Genomic DNA, 14,753 nt, shown 5'->3' with positions numbered 1-14,753 from the left:
CTCATGCCACGTTTGAAACGTTGAGGAACCTGCTGGCTCATGGGACCCGCATGTCATCCTCTATGTGCTATAAAAGTTTATTTTCTTTTTTTTTCACCCTCTGATTTTTGGCTATTTCCTTTTTCTTTTGATCCCCTGCCGCCTTGGAAACGTTGGGTAAGCTGCTGACTCATGGGACCCGCATGTCATCCTCTATGTACAATCAACTTTCTTTTTCTTTTGATCTCAAGCCGCATTTGAAACGTTGAGACCGCTGCTGCTAAATGGGACCCGCATGTCATCCTCTACGTACAATAAAGTTTCTTTTCTTGGATTATCTTTGGCTCCTGATATTTTGTCACTTGCCTTTTTCTTTCGATCTCATGCCGCCTTTGAAACGTTGAGTAAGTCACGGCTCATGGGTCCCGCATGTCATTCTCTACGAACAATAAAAGTTTCCTTTCTTGGAGTTATTTTTTACCCCTAATTTCTGGCTATTTGCCTTTTTCTTTTGATCTCCTGCCCCCCTCTGAAACGATGAGGACGCTGTTGGCAGGTCGGTCCCACATGTCATCCTCTATGAATAATAAAAGTTTCCTTTGGTGGATTTATTTTTGACCCCTAATAAATTTCTGGCTATTTCCTTTTTTTCTTTTGATCCCCTGCCGCCTTGGAATTGTTGAGAATGCTGCTGCCTCATTTTTCTTTTGTTCTCTTGCCGCATTGGAAACGTTGAGACCGCTGCTTCAAAATGGGACCCGCATGTCATCCTCTATGTACAATAAAGTTTCTTTTCTTGGATTATTTTTGGCTCCTGATATTATGTCACTTGGCTTTTTCTTTCGATCTCATGCCGACTTTGAAACGTTGAGGATGTCGCTGCCTCATGGGTCCCGCATGTCATCCTCTCGTAACGATAAATGTTTTCTTTTCTTGTATTTTTTTACCAACTGATTTTTGGCTTTTTTTATTTTCGGTCCCCCGCCGCCTTTGAAACGTTGACGACGTCAGCTGGCTCATGGGTCCCCGATGTCAGCCTCCCCGTACAAGAAACATGTGATATTTTATTTTGCGTACAATAAACGTTGTATTTTGCTCGAGCTATTGCAAACGGATAAATTAAATCTTTATATCTACATAAACAAACTTATATGTTGAATCTCCTTGTTTTTTGTTTTTGCGAAGCATAGGACTTTCCTGTTTTTTTTTTTGAGAAAAATCCGACCTTTCCTGTTTTGGAGTGGGCTGAAATTGTACGAGTCAAAATGCCCAAAGAGGATAGTTCAAGGCCCGGATGTCCGTATACAACCCAATTGAAATCTTTCTTTTCTTGGATTTTTTTTCACACCCCGATTTCTCGGCTACTTCATTTTTCTTTCAGTCTGTGCCGCCTTGGAAGCGTTGAGACCGCTGCTACAAAATGGGACCCGCATGTCATCCTCTATGTACAATAAAGTTTCTTTTCTTGGATTATGTTTGGCTCCTGATATTATGTCACTTGCCTTTTTTCTTTCAATCTCATGCCGACTTTGAAACGTTGAGGAAGCTCGGCTCATGGGTCCCGCATGTCATCCTCTATGAACAATAAAAGTTTCCTTTGTTGGATTTATTTTTTTCCCCTAATTTCTGGCTATTTGCCTTTTTCTTTTGATCCCCTGCCCCCTTGAAACGATGACGACGCAGCTGGCAAGTCGGTCCCACATGTCATCCTCTATGAACAATAAAAGTTTCCTTTGATGGATTTATTTTTGACCCTAATTAATTTCTGCTATTTCCTTTTTTCTTTTGATCCCCCGCCGCCTTGAAATAGTTGAGGATGCCGCTGCCTCATGGGTCCCGCATGTCATCCTCTCGTAAAGGTAAATGTTTCTTTTCTTGAATTTGTTTACCAACTGATTTTTGGCTTATTTTTTCTTTTGATCTCCGCCACCTTTAAAACGTTGACGACGCCGCCGGCTCATGGGTCCCCAATGTCAGCCTCCTCATACCGCAAATCCTCTTTCGCAAAGGTTGTATTTCTAGATAGATAAGGTGGATTCGAATCGCCATGGTTCAGCAGCTCGGGTAAGCCTCCTTGCACCGATTAATGGAAGTAGTGTATAGCAAGGTCAAGACATGTGGCTCGGTGTAATGAATCTATTTGAATCATGTTGTGGGTTCAATCTGATAGTTCTCTAACAGGTCAGCCAAAATAGAAATTAAGTTTTTTTCTAAAACGGAAATGCAAATTAAGATGAACACAAACATTAGTTATCATAATAGCTGATCATACATACATACTTGCTAAGAGCAAAAGCTTGCCGTAGTTTTACCACCCATACAATTAATTAGCAGTTCAGATAAGATAACCTTATATAAGTATAACTACAAATGCATTTCCTAAGGGCTCATGGGGCAACAGAACTAGACAACCGCGAACTTTATGACCAGCATGTCACAGTGGCATCGAAAGATCTTGACCTTCAACTTTGATGCAATCCGAAGTTTGGCACCTTCAATGAACTTTTTCCACCTGGAAGTAACAAAAGCGGCCATCTCTGTGGACCGACGGAGTACCGTCCCTCCATGGTGAGACCTTCACTCTCCATGACGAGGGATATCTTGCCCCTTCGGCCAGCATTGAGATCCTTGGAGATACTTTTAGGCAATTTCTGATTCAAAGCAAGAGATACCACCAAAAATTAGTCAATGGCACCAATGCACTGAACCATGTGAGACTTTGAGCAGAGAAGACATCAAGATAAGAGCAAGCTTATGCTGTCATATACTCACGAACATAGCCTTCGGATGCGTCCTGGTCACCACACGGGTGGCCACAAAGCAATGAGCCGAGACCTCGGTGATCCGGGCTGGGCAGTGCAGGAGCCTGGCTGGTACACGAGCTGGTGCTGATGCAGAGGATCTGGCGGGTGCGGTAAACGGTGCCTCTAGAGGAACCGGTGCTGATGCAGGAGATCATGGACAGGTGCAAGAACGGTGCAGCTAGAGGAACCAAAGGTTGATGCAGAGCCTGCCGGGCAGGTGTAGTATATGGGGCCTCTACAGAACCAATGCTGATGTAGGGGACTGCTGGGTAGATGCAGAAACGGAGCTGGTACAGAACCGGTGCCGATGCAGAGAGTGGGAAGCCGGTGCCGGTGCTGGTGTGGTTGCCCTTTGTGACATCCGCTCATGTTCCATCGTGGATCTGCAGCTTTGATCATGTTAAACCCAGCAAGCTAGAACAGAGGGAATGGTTTAGAACAACTGCTCGTAACAGTTATCAAAAGATATGAGTAGAAAAAAGTTACATATTATATATTTGGAAGTGTCTCCAACTCGTAAGCGCTACGTATATCTGCCCGTTTGAGTTTCGATCCTCACTCGTCGCCCTTCTTCGCACCGTAGTCAAAAGCAAACTTTCTCCAATCATGTCCATACAAATATGTGATGGCCTGCGTCTTGTAGACATACACCTCATAGACCGTGTAGGTGTTCATCAATTTGCCATTGCCATGCATAGTGAAAGACCCTTCATGCGGACACATCTGGTTAATCATTGGACGAAGTTCACAAGGTACACTCGCATGTGAAAATTGATACAAATGTAAGAAGCAGGAAGACTAAAAACAAGACTTTACTATATGCCAATTCATGCTAAACCACTGAGAATACATACCTGTAACTCTATGAAGGAGCTACTAGAAAGGTAGATAGAGCCATAGGAGGTGTTATATGCGGGGTATGTACATGGGCCCGCCATATTCCCGCAAGCTCGGCATCGGGATGGTGAAGGAAACATGGGAGGTACTACTGGTGCGTAGCGCTGAATGTAAGTGGAAGAATTAGGTTGTGTAAAGTGCATAGTTCAGAGCAATGCAAATGTTGACAAGCGAGTGCATAACACTATGTTACAACCTGAATAGTGAAAAATTAGTGTATGATGAATATAAGCATGCTAATTTGGTGTTTCCGAATTCCAAAAAGCATTAGACAGAGCCGGTGATAATATCAGACATAAATCATGGCATGTATATGTGGCTTAAGAAAATATATCCGAACCCTTGGATGGTTACGGCCTGGCTGGTCCTTGGACTTGAGCTTATATAAGCATCCAGAAGGTGGGGCCGACAAGAACTTGGTGGCAGCCTCTGCAGATGCCTCATCGCAGCAGCTTGCAATCCTTTTGACCAATGAAGGGTTAGCGGCTTACCGCATATGAAAATTGAAGAGCAACAGACATCAGCAGTGATATATAAAATGAATCTATGAGACACTGATGCATATAGTGCTGGATGTAAGTGTAAGAATAGGTGTGTGTATTTCTGAACTATTGGTAAGCATTAGACAAAGCCAGCAATAAACAGACAAAAATCAAATCATGTATGAGGATTAAGAAAATATACCTGCTTACTGAAAAGGGTACCACCCAGCTGGCCCGTGGCCTTGTGCTTGAGGAGGTTTTCAGAAGATGGTGGCGGCACCATCGTCTTCACAGCAGCCTCATCAGGATCATTTTTTATCCATTTGAGTAGAGGCACGAAGTTTCATCCTGCATATGAATAGCAACAGAACGCATCATTGATATTTACTAAATCTATGAGATAGACCGATGCAAATAGTGCGGGTGTAAGTGGAAGAATAGGGTTGTGCATAGAGAACAATCGACAACAATGCAAATGATTACAAAACAAGCCAATGGAAATCAACAGTTTATATACCGGATGAGACAGATCAAAAGTGAAAAATTAGTGTATGATGATTGTAAGCAAACGCAGTGTTTCTGAACTTTTGGTAAGCATTAGACAAAGCCAACAGTAATTAAACAGATAATAATGAAATCATGTATGTGGATTAAGAAAATATACCAGATTCATTAAAAGGTCACCACCCAGCTGGCCCATGGCCTCGTGCTTGTAGAGGTTTTCGGAAGATGGTGCCGGCACCATCGTCCTCACAGCAGCCTCATTAGCCTCATTTTGCATCCACTTGAGTAAAGGCGCAGCAGTTTCAGCCTGCATAAGAATGGGAACAGATCTCAGCAGTGATATTGAATGACTCTGAGACAGACTGATGCATATAGTGCTGGATGTAAGTGAAAGGGTATGGCCGTGTATGGACAACAGTTCACAACAATGCAAGGGTGTGTTCGGTTCTGAAACAGCGTGGAATGGAATGGAATGATTCCATTTCAGAGGAATGGAATGGTTAAATTTTTGTTCGGTTGGGATAAATGGAGAGCAGAAGAGATCGAGGTTAAACTAACCATTTGTCTCAAAATTGTAATTAACAATTGCAAATGACATTTTAATCTCAAAGTCGTAATTAACAGTGCCTAATGGTGCTCTTTTAATCTAAAAATCGTAATTAACATAATTTTTTGTTGGGTTAGGGGAACTGGAGTAGATGAACATTACTGTATGATGATTGTAAGCAAACGAATTTGGTGTTTCTAAACTTTTGGCTTCGAGATCTTATGGGTTTCAACTCTAGCCTACCCCAACTTGTTTGGGACTGAAAGGCTTGGTTGTTGTTGTTGTTGTTGTAAACTTTTGGCAAGCATAGAAAAAACCGACAATAAACAGAGAAAAATCAAGGCATGTTTTGTGGATTAAGAAAATATACCATATTCATTAAAAGATCACCACCCAGCTGGCGCGTGGCCTTGTGCTTGTAGAGGCATTTAGAAGATGGGGGCGGCATCAACATACTGGCAGCCTGATCAGCCGCAGTTTTGATCTTCCTTTTGAGTAAAGGTCCTAAAGTTTCAGTCTGCATATGAATAGCAAAACAAAAGGCAGACCTCAGCAGTGATATTGAATTACTGTATGAGATAGACTGATGCATATAGTGGATGCTCTTAGCCTTTTGCAGCGTGAACACTAGCTATGGACAGACAAAAAACTAGTTAACTCAGCTTTGTCTAGATATGAATGTACTACCACCATCCAAAAGCTTAAGCCTTATTTATTTTTGAGAAATCAAAACAAGCAAAGTTTGACCAAAATTTTAGAACATTCTATCAACAAATATAATACTGTGTAGATACCGTAGGAAAATATATTTTATTATCTAATTAATGATATTAATTTTGTATTTTGCATGTTACTGATTTTTGGTAAAAGCTTAGTCAAACATGGTATAGTTTGACTTTCTAAAAATAATATAAGCCCAAAGCTTTGGGATGGAGGCAGTAGTATCTAGAGCTAAAACACATCTAGATACATCCGTATCTACGTATAGTTGAGTCAATTAATTTGGATCCGAGGGAGTATCGTATTCAGACTACATCATGGTAAGTTGGTTAAAAAATTACCCCCTGGCGGTCCCCGCCCAGCTCGGCAAAGGCATTTCGCTTCTTGTGCTGCAGATCGGGCCATGCTCCTGCAGCAGTGGGCGCTATTCTCGTTCCCCATAGCCTCAGACGGAACCTGGAGGTACCAACCTGATACAGAGAATATAGAGCATGGTGTCACAGAGGCTTTACGCACAAACACCTGAAGACATGTGCTACTTTAAGCATATTCCAGAACAGGAACAGATTGAGGATGCAGAGAGACACTTAAAAGGTAAAGAGTGGATAAGCAAACGGAGTACCGCTTCGCGGGCTGGGGACGCAGCCTCGAGGCTCAGCCAATCGCCCACATGCGCGGTGGCCTTACGCTCCATTGCCCCCACCGCCGAGGTCTTACCTTTCCCGTACAAGCCGACAAAAGATACAAGAGGATCAGCAGAAACTACAAAGGTTGCAAATGTCGACAAATAAAGGAAGAACACCCCAATCCAAGCAAAGGTAGCCCCCGCCCCCACCCCCATCAATCACTCCCAGCTCGAGGGTGACCGTAAAGACACCCCTTCGCCCGTAATAGGAAAGAGATGCGCAAGATATCGAGGAGAGGAAAAAGAACCGATCTCGAGAAAGGAAAGAACATTACTAGTCCTACCTAATCCGCTTGGTCTAGATGCGGCTTGCCCCTCCAAGCTGGATGCCCTGGACGGTGGAGGCGAAAGGAGGGGATCGAGCTAGCGGCTTGCATCCATCGGCAATCGGCACTCGATCGGGAGAGAAGGGGTGCTACATAAGGGGGAGGGGTAAAATATTTTATTACACAGTGAACTTACTGATGTGACTATAGTCATTACATGTCTCACTGAAACTAGGGCCCATAGCGTGGCACCCCAAATTCACTTGAAGCTGCCCGGCGGGATGCATTGGCGCGTCAAGAAACCCCCGAATTGTAGCGGGGAAATGAAACATTTCACAAAAATTCGAAATTCAAGCACACCGCCACGCGCCAAGCACGCGGCTGTTCCTTCCTCTTCCTCGGTTCCTCCTCCCTATCCGAAAACCCCAAATCCCAAGCTCAAACCAAAAAAAACAAATCCCCGGCCGCCATGCATGTCCTCGTTAACCCGCTGGAGATCGTTCCGGACGATGCGGACCCCCGCCCGAGATCCAGAATTCCGTCCACCTCGAGGCACCGCGTGCTGTCTCGCGGCAGCCGGCTTGAGGGCGCTCGAAGAGGAAGTTCCGCCGGAAAGTGCTCATGGCAACCGTGCAAGCTCACCGGCGTGCCGCATCCCGAGAGGAACCTGGTCAAAGCTTTGCTATTCGCCACACACAAAAAATTGCGGGCCAAGATCTGGTCAAAGCTTCGTCGATGGCTTGCCGCGAGAGGCTTGGAGTCCAGAGTCAATAAACTAGCTGCTCGAGGATCAAGGGCGGTTTACACGGATTCATATTAACGACTCAAGTTTGTTAGTCTAGTTAACAAATGCATCTAGATACATCCATATCTAGACAGAATTGAGTCAATTAATATGAATCGTAGGGGAGTACCTGAAAGTGTTTCATGCTACCAACTAATGCGCTGGCAGAATCGCAGTAGAAGTAATTGTGCTACTACTCATACGATGAACTGATTGTGTGGGTGTCGAATTTTGCAACACGATCATCCACCGAATGCTTAATCTAGCGCCAAAGGCGTACAAATCATAACATACTACAGCACCAGAACATAAGAGTACGAATCATAAAGTAGCTCAACATTTTGCATCGTGGCTGGGTGGTCCCGAGACTACCGGGACGCCCCCGATGATCTCCGGGTGTGCATCCTCTTCAACGCAAAGCTGTGTACTCGGTCCACGGCCTCCTTCGTCAGAGGCTGGATAATCTCAGGTGCAGGACCTTCGTCTATGAGAGGCTCGTCATCGCACCATCCACAGTGCATCGTGGCTGGGTGGTCTTGAGACTACCCGGACGCCCCTGATGATCTCCGGGCGTGCATCCACTTCAACGCAAAGCTGTGTACTCGGTCCACGGCCTCCTTCTGTAGGCTGGATAATCTCAGGTGCAGGACCTTCGTCTATGAAAGGCTCGTCATTAGTACCATCCACAGTGCATCAAACTGAGATTCATCTTCAAATCTCCCATCAAACCGAGAGACCTCTTCAACTCTATGCTTCGCAATTAGTACATCAACCGATTAGACAAACATCTAAGGGATGCAACCTGAACAAATGCCGTTTTACATATTTACCTTCTCATCCGGCACAGCACATGTCCCGTAGCTGAAACCCGTTTCTCGAAGCAAGCGCTTTTTCTCTCCTTCCCGTCCATCCATCTGCAACAAGTTAAATTTGAGTACGTAACCTTGCACAAAGCAATGCAAACTATTGATTGAAACAATGGCAGCATCAATATAAATAATTAACTACATATGCCAAGACACATACAAAGGTGAGCAAGATCTGCTTCTCCTGCTAAAGGATCATTATATGGTTCACCATGCTAAACCAACCTAACATATGTGCGGTCCATCCCAAAAATGTGTAAATGATCTGCCACTACAGGGTGAGGCCTCTTCTCACCATTCATACATGTGCAGCGCGGGCAATACACGTCCAGGTTGTGACCTTCATGAGCTCTAATAAACCCCATAAAGGGTTGAACACCATTTATATATGAAGGGGGACATAAATGTCCATGCAGATCCAAGTTCTGTCCATCTGTTTAATTATGAGATACAGTGGTTGGTGATTAATTTAAGGCGAAGTAGGAAATGTATATCCATCGAGTACAAAACTATACTACATGATTATGCATTTCAGCAATCATGTCGAGTACAAAACAAAAAATGCCCATCGACATTTTAGCAAACAGATCGTGTACAAAACTCTGCCATGGCATTTCAGCAAATTAACGGATCGAGTGCAGAACTGACTCTATATGCCCACGCAAATGAACAAATTGATCGATGACAAATCGAGCGGAAAACTATAAAGTGCCAATTAGTTCGAGCATACTGACGAATTTTTTTAGCAGCATCAAGAAAATATAAATCGTTAGGCCGTCTTGCCCGATACATGATTGAGCTAGAGATAGCAGCCCTACCGTGGATCAACTTGACCGCCGGTGCGTCTCGAGAAGAACGACGGGGAGGGGAAGCTTCTTCTTCGCACGGACGGGACGGGGAGGGGAAGCTCTTCGCACGGACGGGGATAAGTTGTGTAGGGGTGGGTGGGGGTCATGCGGCGGCCGGGCCGGGGTGATAATTAAGGTCGGTAGGTGGCGTTTAATGGAGTTGCGTGTGTAATTTGCCGTGCACAAGGTTGAGGAATAGGCGGTTCCCTTTGCCGCGCGCACAATTCAAACTATCCCGCCCATGTAGTTTAAATTCGCCATATTTTCGTTAAATCGACATAAAGTCATGTGAGTGGGGGAAAATTAGCAAAGTTGCTTGAAAAATAGTAAAACTCTGGAATTATCCTTTAAATATGCTCTACTTCGTGTGGAAATCGGGGTGTGGAAGCATGTTGAGCTGTTTTATTTGTACTTTCTTCATTAAAACTCCCATTTTATGCACTTTGGATGGAAAGAAATCATTTGTACATAAATTTTGACAACGCACCCATCCACCAAATATATATGGGGCAAAAGTTTATCACAATCTAGCAGATATGCACAATTAGTGAGGGACCCCTTTTGATTTTGTGCAATTTCCACTAATTAGGTAGAGAGAAGGGGTTAATTAATTAGGCCATGTTAGGGGTTATGTGTTTTAGATTAGGTTGTGTGGATTCAAATACAACTTCTTTATTTGTGTGCTATGATTAATCAAAACTAGATTGATCGATCACACACATTATTAGAGGCGCATGCCTTTGCGCACAAAGTGCATGTGTGTGTTGTTGGCCACCAATTAACGAGAGAGAGAGAGACAGAGAGAGAGAGGTAGAGAGAGATCTACATACGAGAGAGCGATTGAAATCCCCAAATTAAACACATATATATATGCATGGCACATTTAATTTAATTAGAGGACCGCGAGCTAAGGCACCCCTGGCCTGCTTGATGCACAATTAAGTGTCATTGGCCTATATATAGGGTTTAATTAGGGTTTAGGGTTTAGGGTTAGGAGGTTAGGGTTTAGGGTCTAGGGTCTAGGGTTTAATGTTTATGGTGTTTAGGGGTTTAGGGATTAGGGATTAGGGTTTATTTAATTAGGGTTTAAGGTTTATGGATCATCGATCGAGTGCGCACACACACATTATTAGAGGCACACGCGCCTTTGTGCATAAAGTGCATGTGTATATGTGTGTGTTTTTTTGGCTAACAACGATATATAGATGATCGAGAGAGAGAGAGAGATTGAAATCCCCAAGAATATGTTCGATCAAATATATATTAAAATATATGCACGAATGCATGCATGGTAGGCCATGCATGCACACTAATTATATATATATATATTATGAGGAAACTTAATCAAATGTGTTTTCATTCGAGAGAACTTGTCAAAATTCAAGTTAATTAATTTATCATCGATAATTATATAATTAATTAATGAATCTCAGGGAGATGTTATACAACATATGATCGATATAGGCCATGTGTCGTATTTATTAATTGGTGTTAATCTACCGTTTAATTTGCTAGCTAGCTGCTATATATAGATCGAGCATGTTTTTATTAGATCGGGTTATAGCTAGCTAGTATAGTTTAGGGTTATGTGTTTTAATGAACTAGGGTTTGATTAGCTAGGGGTTAGTTATATATATGGTTTAGGGTTAATGCATGGCACATTTAATTTAACTAGAGGACCGCGAGCTAGGCACCCCTGGCCTGCTTGATGCACAATTAAGTGTCGTTGGCCTATATATAGGGTTTAATTAGGGTTTAGGGTTAGCTAGGGTTTAGGGTTTAGTGTTTAGGGTGTTTAGCTAGGGTCTAGGGTTTAGTTTAGGGTGTTTAGGGTCTAGGGTTTAGGGTTTAATTAGTGTTTAGGGTGTTTAGGGTTTAGGGTTTAGGGTTTAGTGTTTACGGTGTTTAGGGTCTAGGGTTTAGGGTTTAGTGTTTAGGGTGTTTAGGGTCTAGGGTTTAGTGTTTAGGGTGTTTAGGGTTTAGGGGAGTTTTAGGGTTGTTTAAGGTTTAGGGATCATCGATCGAGTGCGCACACTAATTATATATATATTATGAGGAAACTTAATCAAATGTGTTTTCATTCGAGAGAACTTGTCAAAATTCAAGTTAATTAATTTATCATCGATAATTATATAATTAATTAATGAATCTCAGGGAGATGTTATACAATATATGATCGATATAGGCCATGTCGTATATATTAATTGGTGTTAATCTACCGTTTAATTTGCTAGCTAGCTGCTATATATAGATCGAGCATGTTTTTATTAGATCGGGTTATATATAGCTAGCTAGTACAGTTTAGGGTTATGTGTTTTAATTAAGTAGGGTTGATTAGCTAGGGTTAGTTATTACATATATATGGTTTAGGGTTAATGCATGGCACATTTAATTTAATTAGAGGACCGCGAGGCACCCCCTGGCCTGCTCGATGCACAATTAAGTGTCGTTGGCCTATACATAGGGTTTAATTAGGGTTTAGGGTTAGCTAGGGTTTAGGGTTAGGGTTAGGGTTAGGGTTAGGTTAGGGTTTAGGGTCTAGGGTGGTTTAGGGTCTAGGGTTTAGGGTTTAGGGTTAGCTAGGGTTTAGGGTTAGGGTTAGGGTTAGGGTTAGGGTTAGGGTTAGGGTTAGGGTTTAGGGTCTAGGGTTTAGGGTTTAGTGTTTAGGGTGTTTAGGGTTTAGGGATTAGGGATTATTAGGGATTAGGGATTTAAGGTTTTAGGGGTTGTTAAGTTTAAGGTTTAGGGATCATCGATCGAGTGCGCACACACATTATTAGAGGCACCCTCGCCTTTACGCATAAAGTGCATGCGTATATATGTGTGTTTTTTGGGCCACCAACGATATATAGATGATCGAGAGAGAGAGATCGAGATTGAAATCCCCAAGAATATATATGTTCAAATATACATTAAAATATATGCACGAATGCATTGTAGGCCATGCATGCACACTAATTATATATATATATTATGAGGCAACTTAATCAAATGTGTTTTCATTCGAGAGAACTTGTCAAAATTCAAGTTAATTAATTTATCACGATAATTATATAATTAATTAATGAATCTCAGGGATATGTTATACAACATGATCGATATAGGCCATGTATATTTTAATTGGCGTCAATCTACGGTTTGCTAGCTAGCTGCTATATATAGAGCATGTTTTTATTAGATCGGGTTATATCTAGTATAGTTTAGGGTTATGTGTTTTAATTAAGTAGGGTTGATTAGCTAGGGTTATTTACATATATATGGTTTAGGGTTAATGCATGGCGCATTTAATTAATTTAATTAGAGGACCGCGAGGCACCCCTGGGCTGCTCGATGCACAATTAAGTGTCGTTGGCCTATACATAGGGTTTAATTAGGGTTTAGGGTTAGCTAGGGCAGATGGTTAGGGTTAGGGTTAGGGTTTAGGGTCTAGGGTTTAGTGTTTAGGGTGTTTAGGGTTTAGGGATTAGGGATTAGGGATTTAGGGTTTTAGGGTTGTTTAAGGTTTAGGGATCATCGATCGAGTGCGCATACACATTATTAGATCGAGGCACCCGCGCCTTTACGCATAAAGTGCATGCGTATATATGTGTGTTTTTTGGGCCACCAATGATATATAGATGATCGAGAGAGAGATTGAAATCCCCAAGAATATGTTCAAATATACATTAAAATATATGCACGAATGCATTGTAGGCTATGCATGCACACTAATTATATATATATTATGAGGCAACTTAATCAAATGTGTTTTCATTCGAGAGAGCTTGTCAAAATTCAAGTTAATTAATTTATCACGATAATTATATAATTAATTAATGAATCTCGTGGATATGTTATACAACATGATCGATATAGGCCATGTATATTTTAATTGGTGTTAATCTACGGTTTGCTAGCTAGCTGCTATATATAGAGCATGTTTTTATTAGATCGGGTTATAGCTAACTAGTATAGTTTAGGGTTATGTGTTTTAATTAAGTAGGGTTGATTAGCTAGGATTAGTTACATATATATGGTTTAGGGTTAATGCATGGCACATTTAATTTAATTAGAGGACCGCGAGGCACCCCTGGCCTGCTCGATGCACAATTAAAGTGTCGTTGGCCTATACATAGGGTTTAATTAGGGTTTAGGGTTAGCTAGGGTTTAGGGTTAGGGTTAGGGTTAGGGTTTAGGGTCTAGGGTTTAGGGTTTAGTGTTTAGGGTGTTTAGGTTTAGGGATTAGGGATTAGAGATTTAAGGTTTTAGGGTTGTTTAAGGTTTAGGGATCATCGATCGAGTGCGCACACACATTATTAGAGGCACCCGCGCCTTTACGCATAAATTGCATGCATATATATGTGTGTTTTTTTGGCCACCAACGATATATAGATGATCGAGAGAGAGAGATTGAAATCCCCAAGAATATGTTCAAATATACATTAAAATATATGCACGAATGCATGGTAGGCCATGCATGCACACTAATTATATATATATTATGAGGCAACTTAATCAAATGTGTTTTCATTCGAGAGAACTTGTCAAAATTAGAGTTAATTAATTTATCACGATAATTATATAATTAATTAATGAATCTCAAGGATATGTTATACAACATGATCGATATAGGCCATGTATATATTAATTGGTGTTAATCTAAGGTTTGCTAGCTAGCTGCTATATATAGAGCATGTTTTTATTAGATCGGGTTATAGCTAGTATACTTTAGGGTTATGTGTTTTCATTAAGTTGGGTTGATTAGCTATGGTTAGTTACATAGATATGGTTTAGGGTTAATGCATGGCACATTTAATTTAATTAGAGGACCGCGAGGCACCCCTGGCCTGCTTGATGCACAATTAAGTGTCGTTGGCCTATATATAGGGTTTAATTAGGGTTTAGGGTTAGGGTTTAGGGTATAGGGTTTAGTGTTTAGGGTGTTTAGGGTTTAGGGATTAGGGATTAGGGTTTCAGGGTTGTATAAGGTTTAGGGATCATCGATCGAGTGCGCACACACATTATTAGAGGCACCCGCGCCTATGCGCATAAAGTGCATGCGTATAGTTTAGGGTTATTTGTTTTAATTAAGTTGGGTTTGATCAGCTAGGGTTAGTTACATATATATGGTTTAGGGTTAATGCATGGCACATTACATATAGTTTAAATCTCAAGAATGTTTATACATGATAGGCCATATGTGCAAAGGATTTTTTTCCTGTGAACTTGTCAAAATTCAAGTTTATCTGCCAATGGAAACTAGTCCAAAATTACATAGAGGACCAAAAGTACTAGACAATAACTAATAGAACCTGCAACTTTACAAAAAGGACCCCAAAACATATAGAAGAAAATCAATCGAGTCCTTCTCGACCGCACATCGATCTCTCGC

The sequence above is a fragment of the Lolium perenne genome, chromosome 2, assembly GCF_019359855.2.
Source record: "Lolium perenne isolate Kyuss_39 chromosome 2, Kyuss_2.0, whole genome shotgun sequence".
In the NCBI taxonomy this organism is placed as follows: Eukaryota; Viridiplantae; Streptophyta; class Magnoliopsida; order Poales; family Poaceae; genus Lolium; species Lolium perenne.
Note: the sequence above shows the minus strand (reverse complement) of the source record.